This window comes from Symsagittifera roscoffensis, chromosome 9 (genome assembly GCF_963678635.1).
Source record: "Symsagittifera roscoffensis chromosome 9, txSymRosc1.1, whole genome shotgun sequence".
Lineage (NCBI taxonomy): Eukaryota > Metazoa > Xenacoelomorpha > Acoela > Convolutidae > Symsagittifera > Symsagittifera roscoffensis.
The window spans coordinates 46,157,559-46,173,360 of record NC_087070.1 but is presented as its reverse complement, the minus strand read 5'-3'; positions in this window follow the sequence as shown (position 1 = coordinate 46,173,360).

Here is a 15,802-nt window from a genome sequence, read left to right as displayed (position 1 = left end):
TCGGAGATTACAGATTTTTTTTTATTTGATATCAGGGAGTCGATATGCTTAATGCAGCATAAAGTATTTTGTTGAGATATAATTTTAATCGTTGAATATTGAATCAGTGAAAAAAACACACCAAGCATGAATCGAAAGTCGAAACAAAAATCTTCAAAACGCGCATAACTTTGTCCTAAGCATGGCAATTTTCAAACCCACAGAATTTTGGAAAAAAAACGAACGGAGGTAGAATATCTTTTTTAATTTAATTTCAAGGAGTAGATATCTTTAATGGGGTAAAAAATGTATATTTGTTCGACCCTAGTTCGGCACTAGTTCGACCCTAGTTCGACCCTGATTTAACCCTAGTTCGACCCTGATTTGACACTAGTTCGACCCTGATTCGACTCTGATTTGACCCTGATTCGACTCTAGTTCGACCCTGATTTGATCCTAGTTCAATCATCACACTGAAGATCAGTATGATGCTTCGACCACCAGACCGAAATAAGGTATGTATTTTTGGCCTGGAAAAATTCGCTGTTCGACCGACTTCGGTCTGATCATCTTTCAACCAGCTCGATCCGGGTATGGATCAAGGATTTCATTGCGACAATTTTGAAAAATCTCGATCAAAACAGTTTGAGGTGTTGTCCCAGACTGCCTCTGTTATCACATTTATCCAAAAACTTCTACCCCTACGAAAGTTTTGAAAAACGGTGCCTAAATGTATTGCAGTTATTTGCTTGAAGTCAAAAATAACTATCGAAATAACTAAATTATATCTTCAAAAGTCGAGAGAGGTAAAAACAGTAAAACAAACCTGTTGTACAGTAGGTTCCAAGCAATCACAACATATTTAAAGATAATGGTACACAAATAGTTAGCTGAAGCTCACATTAAACTCCTTATATTAGAACTTCCATTAATGATTATTTTTGTATGGATTTTACAATGGATCAAGGCTGGTTTTCTGGGAAAAACCTTATCGCTGTTTGTAATCATTTGGCTATTTTTTTCCAAATTCCAGACAAACTCAAGGTACCACATACTAAGAAACTGCATCATGACAAACCTTTTTGGTCCTGGTTCCAGTTGAAATGAATAATTGCCAAAAGAATTCGTTTACTGTCGAGAAAGACAGTTTTTGTAATTACACTTAAAAGTTTTCAGTCTAAAGTATAAAAGCTGTCTGATTAAAAATCAAACAAAATTGATTTAAAAAAAAAAAACTTTTCATCATGTGAAAACCAACAGCGTGAAAATTTTTGAAAAAAATGGGCAAAAGGATGTTTTTAGGTTTATTTTATTTGGTCTCGATCAAAAAACTTCAAATTCACCATACATAAGAGCCAAAATAAAATAGTCTAATGACTCATGTAAACAAAACTTAAAGCAAAAAAGTTAAAGAATAAAAGAATTGTGTTGAAACACTGTGTTATTTCTATCGAAGCAAATAACAAAAAAGTTGCTCACTCCGAGTTCGCTGCTCAAACCTGAATTGTTACGGTAATAAATCTGAAGATTAAAAATAAAAACCTTCACATTTTCCCGACTGGGAAAAATCTTAAATACTGAAATTGATTTCAATCCGACTCCTTTTTCACTCAAGCGAGAAGTTTGAGAAACAGTTTATAAACTGCATGTAATCAGACCAATTAAACGCGTAGTTGGGTATGGCGCTAATTGGATATTCAAGAATACGATCAATTTGAGAAAAAAAAACGTTCCCACAAATTGACGCGAAAATGTCGAATGAAAAAATAACTTTTGATAATGACAATGTTATGGGTCTAAGTAAATTTAGACAATAGTTGAGAGGACTTGTTAAGAACATATTTTTTCTAAGTTAAAGTTTGATGAAGATTCATTCAGTAACTTAAAAAATGGATCAGTTTTGAGATTCAGAAAAACTTTTTCAAAGGAACCTGTCTACTTGTTGGAATGTTATTACACTGTCGAAATTTGAGTTAACTTCGATATCATCGTTTTTGCTGGTCTCGAAAGTTGCCAGGGATGTCACTAGCTCCTAAACTTAGAGAATGGTAGAGATGTAACTTGCTCCTGCTTCTTAAAAAGAGAATCTACAGCATCTACAAATAATCCTTGACTGTAAAACTTGAAGAAGAAAAAAGATAAGGTCTCGAATAAAACCGGTTAATTTTACGTTCAGATTCGGCTGTCAGTGATTTTAAAAACCTGCCAATCAGTCGTCATCACTTTCAACAACTTGAGGGTTTGATACTTTCTGGTTGACGGCTGCCATCGTATCATTCGAAGCGTCGGATTACTGAAAAAATGAAGGTTGGAGTCCTGAACCCGCATTACGAGGCCAAACTGTGCGCTGGATAGGCGCACAGTTTTGTGTCTGTATGTTCCTGGATTCCATAGACAAGTCTTTAAACATGTTAAAGTTTTGTCGGAACGATCAAAGAAAATGAAAGAACAAAAGAAAAACAAAGGGAGCGTCCTTGTTGTGGAATCCGCTTACAATGCACAAAATGCACAATTTGGCCTCGTAAAGCGGGTTTCCAGGACTGTCGAGGGTTTTTAGAGGGACCTTTTAAATACTAATAGGGCACAACGTTGATGATCCACTTCGAAACAAATCTATATCTAAAAGGTCTATTTCTTTAGAAAGGTTTGACGGCACTTTATTGGTGTCCTACCAAATTTGTGGGTTTGATTTGTAGAAGCCGGCAATTAGTCTTTTCCGCCCTAATTTCCTGCGAGGGAAATCATGCACCGTTCATTCCTAACTGTTTAAATTTGAGACAAATGTCAGAATCAAAACTCGTCCTCAGCGAGGTAACTTGGTGAGTTTTTTCAATTTCTTCGTTTGCTGCCATGTCTTGATAGCCATGGGTGTAGTCGTCTTCCCGGGTTGACCTCCATACACCGAAAATGCTTATCATACAATTCCATACATCAAGTGTGTGGAAAAATGCTTGTCATACAATTTCTAAAAATGGTAATTAGAATCAAACAGCCACAGAAATAAGTTTATACCAGTTTTCAACTGGTATAAACTTATTTCTGTGGCTGTTTGATTCTAATAAAACAGTCTGGTGATAAAAAAACTGAGGTTTTCGTTTTTTGAAAAAAAATGCTTATCATACAATTCCCATATATGGAAATTGTATGACTGGCATTTTTTTGATGGCGACACAAAAGTAATTTTGCAAATTTGACCCAAAAAATTTTATGTTTTATTTCAACCGCAAATCGAATTTCGTACGCAAACAAACATTTTTCGAAAAAAAGTTTTGCATGCAAAATTTAATATTTTGTGTGCATAACGTAGTCTGGATACGATAAAATTGGCTTTTATTTTCTTTTCACTTAAATTTTTTTTTTCGAAAACGCTGAAAATTCCTATTTCTTTTGTATGGGGTGTTAATGTATGCCTTGATCAATGTCTGATAATTTGAAAATTCACAAATTTGAAACAATCATCATTAACAAATTTTGCCAAAAAAGAAAAGTTTGTTTCTTTTGTTATATTAATTGTGAAAGACAGCCAAATTCAGGTCGTTTTCTACGCATTGTAAATGCAAGACCGTCCAATCTTTGGCGTTATGAGTAACCAAGGTCTTTGTCACTTGTGATCGGTTGCAAACACAACCGAAAATTTTTCAGAAACTAAATTCAGAAAGAAAAAATCGAAATTTTTGGTTTATGGGAAAACACCTATCATACAATTTTCATATATGGAAAAATGCCTATCATAGAGTTTTCATACAATTTTCTGTACGTATGGAAATGTATGACAAGAAGTTTCTCATATATAAAAATTGTATGATAAGAAGTTTTGGTCAACCCAGGTTTGTAGAATTTCCAAAGTGAATCCTTGTCCGAACGAAATATGAGCACGTCTTCATGAGATGGTAGTTCGCGCTGCCAACCGTTGTTTATTCGGTTCACAAGCTTATCACCCCCTGTTTTTTAACCCCTTTGTCTTAAGCCCCTCTCACATAACCCCAAAATTAGATAACCCCACTACAATTTAACACCTTTTTAATACCAATTGTTAGAATCAAAGTGAAACTTACTAGAAAAGGGATTAGGAAATATATCGTCGGTTAACATCAAAGCTTTAATTGCGAAAAATTTTGCGAACCAAAATGAATTAACAAGCACGCTGCAAAATGCGTTTTAGATTTGAACAAAAATGACCTTGTCGATAGTTTAGACTTTGGAACGAACTTGAAAACGAAACTGACCGATATAATTCAAATTAGTTATCAAAACTGATTAGATTTTTGCAAATCTGAACTTAATCTTGAAACAATTCCTGCCATCTAAAAAATTAATTGGCTGAATTTAAATGAAATATGGAACGAGAACTGGTTGTGACCCAAAATTTGATCTAAACGGACCATTTTAAATTAAAATACCAATACTTTTAGGTAAAACTTATCTATTTTTTGGAGCCATCTAAACTTTGTCAACTTTTTTGAACTGTCGGTATACAACGCAAGGTCTAAGTTAAGTTTTTGGATGGAAGCGTCTTTTTGCAAATTCAAAATCACCTTCCATAGACCGGGATGCTATCCACTGAAAAATGACTGTATGCCATAATGCCAGCCCTCTACACCATTTGTCGTTCTGACCAAACCCGATGATGACGGATCCCTTTGTTATTTTTTCTGTTTTATTTGGCAGGAACGTAAAGCGGAAGCTATTCCTGAAAGACTAAGGTGCATAGAGTAAAGTTGATGAAACATTTACGGGGTGACTTTGAAAGTTCCATCAGCCAAACAAAAAATGGATTTTTCAAGCAAACGTAGCATTTCAGGGTCGCCGAAAAAAATAATCCTCTGGTGACCACTTTGCCCCCTGTCAAATCGTATAAATTTTTTGAAAAGGTTTTTCTCGCGATCGTTGAGGGGTGCGAACTAAATTTTGTTTGATTGGTAGGGCTAGTTGAGTGGCAATATCCTCTGTTAGGGCTGAATGGCGGTTGCGACTGATCCTTGATGTTTTTCAAAACTGGTCGACCATTATGTCACCCCTCTTTTCAATGAAAATTTTTCCATCCGTAATTGCCGTTGCGCGGCATTTATGAGTTTGGTACTTCGAGCAGTTCCAATTTAGAGTTGTCTTGTTTTTGTGTTTAAGTCAATACTCGTGGCCTGATACCACTAGCATTTGTTTGTATTTTGAAAATAAAGTAAAACAGAATGACGCTTTAAACTTTTTATCTGATCTGATAGAGAGGTATGACAATGGTTAACCAAATAGGCAGTACAAATTTTTTCAAAAAACTCACAAACACCTTTTGTTGCTTTCAATTACCACCATGTAGGTTATCTCTGTTTTAAACGCGTAAATGAAGGATTATTTTTTAAGCTAACTGAAATATAAGTATTTTTAAGCGACAAATGCATGAAGTGAATTAAGAATGGCTTCTCTGGCCTCAACTAGTACACCTTATTGGAATACTACTATTAGTGTAAAAGGAGTAAATAAAAAGAGTTAAATTGAAACAAATTATCGTCAGTAAAAAGCGGTTAGGTTTTTGTGGGGTTATCTTGTTAAGAGGATATATAGGGGTTAAATATCGTGGGGTTAAAGAGTGAGACACCGTATAGTGTAGAGGTTGTTTTATAATTACGTTTCTTTGATATAATGTCATATGACCATCAATGTCAACATTCTAATGAATGTCTTTTGTTCACACAGCCAGTGTGTTAGCCTGTGACATTGAATTTCAATGGATTATTTAACGTACTGTTTTTACGTTACCATTTACGAAGTAGTGCATAGGTATACTTCTACATGGCGCAGCCAAATACGAATTCGGCCTACCGTGGGCTAGATGTATTCTGGGCCGGCCCTTTACAGGAACTTCCGGTATCGCGGGAGGAATGGAGCCAGAGTTTTCAGTTAATCGTTATTGCTAAGGAAGAAATTGATATTGAGGACTTCTTGCAAGATAGCGGTTCACCTGAGAATTCCTACCCAGTACCGGAATAGCCGGTGGGAACTGAGGATAAGCATGCACGAGCTGATCGTGGGGCATGGAATGCGACGGCCGTAACGACATGGCGTGACGAATAAAACCGACGGGCGGAGGACGAGCGTCAGACATTCAGAGAGTCGACTCGGGTAGAAGCGGATAAGCGGTTGAAATCGAAGTTATTTTTGTCCTTGGGGAAACAGGGACAAAAGTAATTCAATCAAAAACGTCCATATCGTAAAATTGTTGACTTGACGTTCATAGAACTGTGGAAGACTTCGACGGATGCCTTTCAGAAAGAACCGAGCGTCACGAATAAGGGATTCGTATTCTTTGGTCGCAGGCAAAGGGACAAGGCAATTTCGGGGACCGAGAGACATCGATCGTTCGCGAAGTTTTTATATTTAATAAGAAAACCGACGAAGTGAGCAAACGGCTATGCATGGAAACAATACGCCCGGGGAGACACTTACTTTCGCGGTCGTTCGATAACGAGGTGAATTTTCAACCGGCCAAATAATACAGGCCCGAGTATGTTGAATCCAGGGGGAGGTTTTGTTAACCGCTAAAAACGTTACTAACGTTAATAAGTAAGTCCTGGATAAATGTCACAACTCTGGAAATCTGTTGAAGCCGAATCATAGGGATCACTGTGAAGCAAGGAAAATCGTTTGTTATAACTGTATTTGTAGCGGCAATTTTTCAAGGTTCTGTAAGAAATCGCCGGTTGACCAAGTCGAAAGTGGGTACGAATTTTTACAATTTGAAACAAATTAATCACGAAATTAGAAGAAAAAGATAACGAGGAGTTTGGAGTCTTCGTTATCAAGACGATTATGGATAAGAAAGTCAAAGAAAACAAGATTATGCTGGAAATTGCCATGGACAATAGCCGGTTGCAGACAGAATTCCAGATAGATTGTGCAGATCATTTATTTCGCCAACGAAGCTCAACGAGTTGCAGATCCAGGATCGATTACTGGGGGTCAGAAAAGTGTCCGACGAGATTATGAATATAATTTAGAGTGCGACGGACGATGTGAATTGGATCATTGGGAGAATTCTAGTGGACGCTCAGTCTGAAGGTTGGGTGGCTAAGCAAGCTGATTTCTATATAACCGAAGGGGGCCAGAGATATATCCTCGGAAATAATACCTTGTCAGCCCTCGGAATCGAAGTTAGGCAGAAGAGGGTGGAGGCCTCGCTTAAAAAGGTGGTCGAGGACGGCATTGAGTCACCAGTGGGAAATTATTCCTTGATTCAATGTATGAGACTTTTAGAAAAAAGCATTTGCATAAAAAAAGTAAACGCAGTGTAGTTAATTGGTTTTTTACTGCAGGGTGATCCGATAGACTAAAAACACTTGTATTTACAAATTCCTTGCCTTCGACATTTTCCATCTGGATATACAATTTCTGGAAAAATACTTTAAAGAAGAGCACCAAAAAATGAGATGCGGTAGACAAAATTACAGATAGATTTTCTTGAACTTCACACAACATTTCATACACGAGTTTTCAGTATCTACAACTAATGCGAGCGCTCCTTTTACACACCTCCGATAAGTTTTCATAAAAATAGTAGGCTCAGTATGTGCAGTTTCTAATTTGTTCGTCGTTTCCAAAATGATTTACTCTTTCTTTCTCAAGCATATGGGTCTAAGCTCAGAACTTTTGTTGTGGTATTGAATTTTCTAAATTTTCCTCAGAAAGTCGTTTTTTTTTTGAGATAAAACAATTCTAAGCTAATTCAGCTAAACCTGATCGGAATTTGTTCAGACTCTCCTTGTCTCTCTGGCATCTGTTTAGACTTTTGTGGCGTTCGAATGTGACGTTTGGTTTTCTAGTTATTGCCTGATTCTAGTAATCTCAAAAGTCATCAAAACAAACCTGTAAAATTTTTACCTTAGTAAATTTCTCAGCGTTTTCTTTTGCACTCCGGCGCCAGATAAAGCAAAGAGCAGATTTTTATCTGCTTCCTGTATACAGGTACCGTTGAAACTATTCGTTTTCAGCTTGATTTTGCGTTTTCTCTATCGTCGAACATTGTAATTGCTTCTAAATTTTTAGTCAAGCGTTCTAATTTTGCGCCCCATGTTTAGCACTCTGGCTATCCTCTAGTTTAGTGTTTTTAAGTATTTCATCGAGTGTAGGATATTTTCAATGACGATTTTTTCTGTAGCTATCAGAGCTAATTGATATATACCTTTACAGTTTTCCCACAAAGTTTGCTTGAGTTTTATCAGTCTTGAACAATACAGTGATGTTATTTTTTCGTGTTGAGTATGCTAAGCAAACGGGCTCAAGGTGTCTGGAAATGCTTCATTTTCATTTTTGAGGGTTTTATTTGCGAAAAAGAGTTTTGTGTCAATTCGGTTAAGCGGTTCCGTTTGTTGCATTTTTTGGGTTCACAAAGAAGTTCCTCAAGTTTTCTTTCTGCGCTCAACTCCCTCAAAATTATCGAAGTTTAAAGTGAGCTACAAAAACAAGATCAGTATTGCGTTAGGTCTTTCCTAATTTTTTGAAATTGCCGTTGAAAAACTGAAAGTTTTCTTAACATTTAGGTCGTGGTTCACAGAATTTTTTTATTGAAAATGTTATCTGAAAGTGATTGTGGTGACTGGGGTTGCTTCGCAATTTCAATTTTGGGGCTTGCAAGGCTTTTTTTCATTAAAAGTGTTATCTGAACGTGTTCGTGTTGTCTGGGGTTGCTTGGTGATTCCAATTCTGAGGTTTTGATTGCGAATAGTTTGTTTTGTGTGTCTTCGCTCCTACGGTTTGGTACAACGTTTAAATTTTAGGGTCAAATCGGAGTGTGATCAACTCTCTTTAATGTTTAAAACAAACCAGAGGAGCGACAGGCACACTATAAGCATTGCGCCGGTTTTTTCTAACTTATTGAACTTGGTGATTAAAAACCGAGTGTTTTCTTAGTTTTTTCGTTGCATTTTTGATTGTGTTGAAATTTTTACAAAATTAACAGCCACGTTAATGCTGATTTTGATTGAAACATTGTTCGAAAGTGTTTGTCTTGCCTCCGATTGCTTCGTGATTTCATTCAGGGGTTTTGTTTGCGAAAACTTTGTTTTGTGTGTCTTCGGCCATACGGTTCCGTGTGTTCATGTCTGGATTTTTTTTTTCATTTCGATCCTTCCATTTGTTCAAAAAATTATTTAGTTTTTTTCTGTCAAACTGGTCGAATTGTTTTTTTTTGGGGTCACCTGGAAGTCAATGTAGTCATCTTGCTGCGCTCAACTCTCTTTATAGCTTCCAACATAACAAGAGAGCAAGCGACTCAAACAGATTCAGCATAGCGCGTTGGTAACAGAATTTATGAATTTTTTGTTTAAAAAATGGTAGTTTTTTTTGTTTTTCGATTGCAGTTGTGGAAGTTCGCTTGTTTTTTTATGTTTGAAAAGCACGGCGGTGCTTTTCATAGTTCAAAAACCTCTCTGAAAGTGTTAATGGTTTCTGGGTTTGCTTGTTATCAATGTCAGGGCTTTGCTTACGAAAAATTGGTTTTTGCTGGTCTGCGGTCTTACGGATCTATTTAGTTCATTTTTAGGGTCAGCTCGGAGTCAGTAGAGTCATTTTGTTAGGCTGAATTTGAATTTCTTTGAACAAAGCAAGCGAGCGACAGAAACAGTGTCAGCAAGGCCGAGGGGGGATTTTCGATACAACAATTAGGTTTTTCTTACATAGTCGTCGTGATTATGGAAGTTTACATGACTTTTCACAAGTGTGATTTACACAGCATTTCTTTTTTGGATGAAAATGCTATCAATTTTTGTTCATGGTGTCTGAGGATGCTTTGTTATCATTTCCAGGGCTCTGCTTTTTGTGGTTTCGTTCACACAAGTCCGTTTGATACAAGTTTGTTCTTTTTCAGCATTTCTTTTTTGGATGAAAATGCTGTCATTTTTTTTTCATGGTGTCTGAGGATGCTTTGTTATCATTTCCAGGGCTCTGTTTTTCTGTGGTTTCGTTCACACAAGTCCGTTTGATACAAGTTTGTTCTTTTTCAGCATTTCTTTTTTGGATGAAAATGCTGTCATTTTTTTTTCATGGTGTCTGAGGATGCTTTGTTATCATTTCCAGGGCTCTGTTTTTCTGTGGTTTCGTTCACACAAGTCCGTTTGATACAAGTTTGTTCTTTTTGGAGTCACCTTGGAGTCACTGAGTTATAACCGATGGTCTTAACTCATAGAGTAATTTCGGATAGGGTACACCGTCTGCTCGTCACGCTATCTTATTTTCGGCCGGATAGATTCGTGCAACTTCTTAGTCTAATACCGATCCTAATCTTACTCTTAAACTATTCTAGTCTCAGGTTGTTTAACTAGTCTCTGCTAGGCTCAATAGATCTAGGGTATACTGGTTTATTGCGGCTGCTGAAGTTCTCTTGGAGAGGCAACTAATTTCTAAGTTAAATTCAAATCTCTCTGGTGCTGAAATTACAAGTAATTTCAGCACTTACAAATAAGTGGGTTGTTAGTTAGATGGATCATGATTGGTTAATATTAAATACTTTACAGTGGTAAAATATCTAATTTATCCAATCATAAAATGTAGTTTAGATCAGGTTCCACCCATCCGGGTTTTACAGAGTTTTTTAGAATAGTTTTTCTGCAATTCAAAGGATGGATGATGGACGTTGGTATTTGGCGAACATCATATTTCTTCTGGGTTTTCCTGTTAGAGAAGTTCTAGGATCAATCGTTGTGTCTTCTTATGACAACGACTGGGTTTTCTCAACAAACTCAAATCTGATTTCAGAATGGTTTGCTATGACAGGTTTTTCTGTTTCATGTAGAGAACTTCTTTTATGTTCAATCTAGTCTGGGAATGGCGTGGAGATTGTGCGTGGAGGGGATGCCTGGTTACTCGGATCTGTACGTATACTTGAACATCGAGGTGGTCATTGGTCTAGTTCAATGAAGTCCTTTTCTGCGAAGTCAAGTCGTACTCTAAATCCTTTGAGTTGTGATTGTGGACGGCATATTGATTGTGGTTGGCCATTCTTTTTCGAGTGTAGTTGGACCCTTTTGTCTTTGGATGTTCGTCTTTGGTGTTGTATGCTGATCTATATACTGCAAGGTATAATTTACATTTTATAAAATTTTTATTAGTTCGGTGTTTTAATTATGATTCTGGTTAGTTGTTTTCACAAAAGTTTTTTGTTTTAGTTCGGTTATTTTGAAGAGTTACTCACCCTTGAGTACCTCTTATTAAAAATAGAAGTGTGGTCACAAAGCGTGGATGTAGCGCGGTGGGTTAGGCCGGCTATAGAGCATGCTCAGGACGTCTTCTCTGGTGGGTTAGGCCAGGAGTGGGAGTATGATTTCGTGCGGTTTCTGTGAGGGGTCCTGTTGTGTGATAACGTTTTATGTTGGGTTTATTGTGGTTTTTCTTATGTTTCGTTGGTTGTGTCCTTTTTTCAAAAATCAAATTGTTTTTGGTATGGGTTTGTCTTTCGACTTTTTTGTGTTTTATTATTTCTTTCTTAGACTTTATAATAGTCTTCAAAAGAATAAATTATCCAGTTTTAAACTGGGTTAATCCGGTTTGGGTACCGTTGGTTTCCTTTTTTTAGTCATGCTGTTATTCTATGTGTTGTGGTGTTTAGTAAGCTGCGTTGGTTAGTTTTGTTTAGTATATAATTCCTTTCCAACCGGGTTAAAGGAAAGTTTGAAACGTGTTATCGTGTGTTAGAGTTGTTGAGTGTGAAAGCTTGAAACTGAAATTCATTATTTAAACAATTCTTCGTGGGCGAGCTGTGCGATTTTGGATAGAATTCTTGTGCGAGTGAATGAAAATATCAAAAGGTTAGTACTGCATTTTCGTTTTATCAATTTACTACATGGAATTTCAATTTTACTGCTAGTTTTTTGGGGAAAAATTAAGTTACAAATTTTCATCATTATTAGAATTACTGCTTTTAGGGAAATAATTTATAAATGAATTTACTACATTGCTATGATTTTTATTGAATTTATCTAGTGCAAAATATTAATAGAGTTTTGAAGAATTTGAAGAAGTTTTCTATTTTTTATTTTTCTTTTGTGTAATTTGTAGGTGATCGTGGGATGAAGACTAAAAATCTAAATAAAACATGGATAAGAATGGTGAGTACTTATTTCAAATTTATTAGTGAAGAATATGATAAATTATACTTACCTGTTAGTCGTCGGGGAAAAAACCGTGGGGGAAGATGTCGTGTATTATGTCGGTATTTGTTAGTAATTTTGCTAGTATGCGAATGATGTTTTTAGTTTGAAGCAGTGGCCAAAGCAATTGAAGTGCTTTAATAGTTTTTAGTTATTCAGTGCCAATTGCAAACTCATAAGGTGTGTTTTGGATGAGATTATATAATTTGTGATTTTATTTAGTGTTGTGAATGAATTCTAATATCGGGATTTCTATAGGTTGGATAAATTCATGTGGGATAAGGAAGGGTCTGGATTCTTCTGCGTTGAAGGTCTTCGTGATGGGACAAAAAATATACATTTGGGTTTTGGGATCATAATTGCGAAGAATACCGTGAAGGTTAGTATCTTTGATGCAATATGTGAAGTTAAGAAAAAATGGTGATGTGTATTTAGAGTTAATAAATTGAAAACGGTGGATGGTTGTCTTGATGGAGTGTGTAGATCAAATGATTTTGTATGAAACGATAATATGTATATGTGTGGGTTTGTTTAGTGCGTAACATAATGTCGTGTGAGCAGTGCAAATCGCGTTCATGTGGTGCAAGGAAATTAAAGGTTAGTGAAAATAATTGAAATCTTTCTTTAAAACTTTCGTAAGCTTGCATGTCGGTTAGTGCTTCAGAAATGACGTGGTCGAACTTGCGATCAAATATATTGAGTGCAAATACATATTGTGTTTTTATGAAGAATTTTTCTGTGATTTGTGGGTTAGCGAAACGATCATCATCTAAAAATTGGTCTTGGTTAGCTCGGATGATGTTGTGATCGTAATATTCTAGCGTATACTCGTTTGCTCGGGGTGCAGTGTATGTTTTTAGTGACTTTTTGTATCCTATATAAGTAAACTGTCTATGTGTTAGTGGTGTGGTGAGTCGATATAGCATATCTTGATTTCTTTCTATATCGATGTGAGTATTAGATAAAGGTAGGCAAAGGGGGTTAGTAAAATGATAATATGATGTCCAATGAAGTGTAGGCATTAAAACTTGTTCATCTACAAAACTACGTGTGTCGTTAGTGTTGTTAGGAGTGTTCAAAGTATATTGTGGAAATGAAGGTAAGGTGATTGCTAAAAAATCTTTCGTGTTAGTGTGATTTGGATGATTAATATATTCACGGACTGTTCCTGGTTTTGTTGGAAATGGATGGTTTGGGAATTTTCTTTTGAAAGTACGATAAGCTCTATTAGTGCTATTTGATGATTCGGTGGATGTGGATGATGGTGCTAATGATGCGGTAAATGGTGAATAGGGTGTAGGGGTAGGTGGGTTTGATGATTCTATTGTGGATGAAATCTGATTTATAGTGGGGTTTTCAAGGTGGAGGGGTTGTTGTTGTAGGGTGATAAAATTATCTAGTTCCTGGGAGAATTGGGGAGTATCTGGAGAATTGGATGATCGGTCTGAATGAAATGAAGAGTAGGTTGGGGTGACTTGTGAAGCATAAGAGGGTGTAGAAATGGATGGGAGCGGGTTATTTGGTGGGATTGGTTGAAAAGGGGGTTTTGAAAAAACTGAGGAGTTGGTTTGAAAATTATTGGATGGAGATGGTTCAGAATCTGCAAATTCATCAGGGGTTTCAATATTTGGGTTATTGAGTTGTGAAATAGAGTATAAAACTGAGATATGTGAATTAGTGTCTGAATTCATGCCTGATGTTACATTATTGGTTGGGAAATCTGGTGGCGGGAAAGCAAAAAGTGGAATTATTGTAATTGGAGTGTTGAGGTTGGTTGGATGGGAATTTGAGCGGTGTAGGGATCCAAGTTGTCGGCTCATCGTGGGCTAAAAAAATTATTATTTTGAGACTGAAAAGCGGTGGTATGGGGTTGTTCTATAATTGGTTCATATGTATTTTCATCTAGTGAATGATGTGTCATTATATGTTGAATGGGGCTTTGTGATATGGTTGGTCTAAAATTTGGATTATGTGTTATTGCTAAATTTTAAAAATTTCGTGGGACTAGGGATAATGGATGGTTATGTGGTAGGGGTGGTAACTGTGGTGCTGTGGGCGTTATTTCTACATTGTTATGTTCTTCGTCATATGTGTTCTGTCTTGTTGCTATTTTTGTGTTGTATTCTTTTATTTGTGCGTCTAAAAGAATTTTGTTTATTGATGATGAAAAAATTCCAAAAAATCCTGCAAATAGTATGCGTGCTACACTTGCTTGTCTATTTACTTGTGTGTGTATAGCGCATGTATTATAGATTCCTTTTAAAAGTGAAAAAAGAAATCCTATAAAGTTAAACATTGCGTATAAAATAGTTAATTTTTCTAAGATGTAATAGGGCCATCCTAGAAAATCAAGAATTTCATTTTTGAGTGTAAAAAAGCTAAAAATATTTATAGGTGAGATATCTTGTGGTCGGTATTTTTCACCGTTTAGATATATATAGTCTTTAATGTCTTTAAAATATCCGCTATAGTCTTGTGTATAAATATCTGCAAATCCTGCGGTTTCGGCAAGTTTGCGTAAGTTTTGGTCAATTGATTGTCTTTGTATAGTGTCCATTTGTGTTAATAATTCTTGGAATTGTTGTGTTCTAATGTGATGTTGGATATCGGATTTTGAATATATTCCAATTGACTGTAGGTCAATATTTGGGTTTCGAGCAATAGCTCTAATACTTTCAGGTGAAAATTTTTTGAGTGATTGCATTAATGTGGGATATGGGGTAAGAAGGTAATTTTTATCTTCATCAGGGTTCAGTTGTACTACATTGTGGCTATTTTTTGATCCACGTGGGACTGCGGTATCCCAGAAATAGGTTCGTCTTGAAAGTGTGTCAACGAAATGTACTTTATTCTTATAAAAGATAGGGATTCTTTTAGAGATCGTTTATCTTCAAAAACATATAGTGGTGATACTTTTTTGGTACAGGTATAGAACCATAAAATGTTTCCTTCATAGTCTAAAAAATTTGATCTATTTCCTGATAGTAAATATCCTGCGTAGGGTATTTTTAATACTGCTAGTGCAAGTGATTGTAGGATTTGTGTCCTTTCTAATTCGCATAGTTGGTGAAGTGTTTCTAATTCAGAGAGTGACATTTCTTGAAAAATTCGGCTAATTGTGTAGTCTAATTTCATATCTAAGTGAATATCATAGTGGATATTACCGAAATATGTACTATTCATTAGTGATAGTTCTTGTAAACGTGTGCTTCTAGTGTCATGGGGCTTTAGATGTCCACCAGGTTGACCTTTACTTTTTTGAAAATCAACTGGTATATATGATGTTCCTTCGTTTATAGGGTGACTTGTGGCGTATGGGTCGATTTTTACTTTTCCAGTGGTCATGTCGAATCCTTTTTCGTATTCAACTAATATTTCGGAGTATTGTGTTTTGTGAAGTGGATTTCTGTATTTATATGCAAGTTCTGTTTCTTGATATATTTGAAAACGTGTCAATTTATTTTCTATATTGTGTATGTTTCTAAAACTAGAACTTTGTTTTCGTGATGGATTTACTTGTTCATATGGGATTGATTGTATAATATATTTTTTGTGAAATTTTATCATACCAGCGTGTATTTTTGCTACTTGAAATGTTGTACATGTGTCTTCGGGGAACCAAACAATTGTTGCTTGTGTTCGTGTTGTAGGGTCACAATAGCCTTGATCGTTTTTACAGGGTAATCTAATTC